The 1,919-nt window shown below is 39.3% G+C and overlaps 1 non-coding gene across 1 annotated transcript; it reads left to right on the top strand.

Annotated features, from left to right (window-relative positions):
- The first annotated feature begins 1,482 nt into the window (after positions 1 to 1,482).
- Positions 1,483 to 1,610, top strand: LOC119000600 (small Cajal body-specific RNA 1). The gene has a single exon (XR_005069357.1).
- Positions 1,611 to 1,919: the final 309 nt, after the last annotated feature.

Genomic DNA, 1,919 nt, shown 5'->3' with positions numbered 1-1,919 from the left:
CTCTTAGCAAAGCAGATTTTACAGGATTTTTAGGAATTCTTCCTTATGCCAGATTTACCTCAGATACCACTCTAGCAAGGCAAGGAGCTGCATCCCTCCACATCAGGTTTTCAGGCTTAAGTGGATTAGAGCCAGGAAGCACTTCTCCCAGAGGACATGGGGACTCAAGCTATGTCACAGCCGGGGAGGGGGGGGTGGCAAGGGTCTATTGTTCACTCTGTCACAGCCCCCCAAGTCCTTCCATGATGGCCTCCCAAGTGATCAAGTCTGGCTTAGGTTGTCCCCTCTCTGTGAGGAGTCTTACCTGTCATCAACATCGACCATGCTTTTGGGGTCAGGGGGAGGAAGCTGAGGCAGCGTTTGTTACCAGAGACAAGCTGTGTCTCCTTTGTGGCTTGCAATTTGGAGGTCACTCTCTCATCCTTTGCCATGGAGGTAGTTACAATTCCTGAAACCAGGCAGAGCTGTTCCCAACATACCAATCCATGAGCATATGGTTTTAATTGAGCATATTCATTGGAAAGCATTTGCCAAATATTGGGAATTCTATTATTCCTAATATTTGCCCTTTAGCATGTAGTTGTGTTACAGATTAATTGCTTCCAATTGAAGTTTAGATGGAAGCTGTACAATTGCATAGTTAAATGGATTTTTGAAATGTGGAAATTTTCTTTTTACCTACATCCAGGTCTGAAAGATGCTGTTAGAACTGTAGTTTGAATTCAGAAAATGTATGTACTGCAAATTTGTGTAGGTGTGGAGATCTTGCTTAAGTTACTTAACAGCACAGAAAGCGTGTATAAAGCAGCTTGAAAGCACTTGCGATTCAAACAATGTTAGTTGTTGAAATGACTTTACCACAGTATAAGTTTGGTGTGTAAGCACTGTTTTGCCTTATAGCTTTAGGTTTAATTCATTGAGAAACATTATCAAGCCTGCAGCAAAAGTTAATTTCCAAAGGCATTTACTGTGATAACAGGGTTGAGGACAGTTCTTCCAACCTCTTAAAAATGTACAAACCATTCTTAGATGGAAGTCTGTACAAAAATTGACAAACAGCTGGATTTGATTTGCATGCCTTAGCTTATACTTTTAGTAACTACCAAAGTCTACACAACTATTTAGTGGTGGAGTGGGGATTCAGATTTGATCAGGCAGCCTGGCCTCGGCGCCCATACCCTTGGTGACTGTGCTATACTGCTGGCAGCTGGTGGCCAAACCTAGAGTGGCTCTTAGATTGCGTGTTTTTTTAACTTACACAGTAATGCATACAAAACTGTAAATTGCAACCACTACCTGTGTGCTTACCACCCAACTTAAAATATTGTCCCACTCTTAAAATCTTTTCTGTTTACCACACTTTTCACCTGATACCATTAATCACTCCTGAATTTGGTGTTTTGCATTTCTTGCTTTATTTTTTAGGCACTACTTTGATTACATGTGTATCCCAAGTGCATTTCTAAATGTAACATGGAATTGTTTTACCTGTTGTAAAGCAATTTAAACAGTGTGCTAGCTAGCTTTAAGGAGTACAATATTAAAACAAAAGCTATGAGTCTTTTAGCCCCTTGTGTAGACATGCAGAGTTATAACTCAGTGATACAGCTGAAAAAAGTAAAAATAGAACAATATAAATGGCACTACACTGCATAGGTTGTTCGAAGGCTCACTTATTTTCTCCATTTGATTTTGCCAATATATACCTTTTAGTAGAATATGCATTTTCAGTTACCACCCCTCTCATGTCTTATATCCACCCATTTCACATATTTTAATTACCCACTTCAGTCTGGCCCCTGAAGCCTTTTGTGCTTATAACCCCTGATTTAAGATGTCATTCCACTTAGCCATTTAAATATGAAGTTTTATTGACAAAGGATTTGTGTTATATTGTATTATAATGACATTTATGTTAT

This window comes from Sturnira hondurensis, unplaced genomic scaffold (genome assembly GCF_014824575.4).
Source record: "Sturnira hondurensis isolate 20B ecotype Veracruz unplaced genomic scaffold, ASM1482457v3 Scaffold0015793, whole genome shotgun sequence".
Lineage (NCBI taxonomy): Eukaryota > Metazoa > Chordata > Mammalia > Chiroptera > Phyllostomidae > Sturnira > Sturnira hondurensis.
The sequence above is the reverse complement of the archived record's forward strand: the minus strand, read 5'-3'. Positions and strand labels throughout refer to the sequence as shown.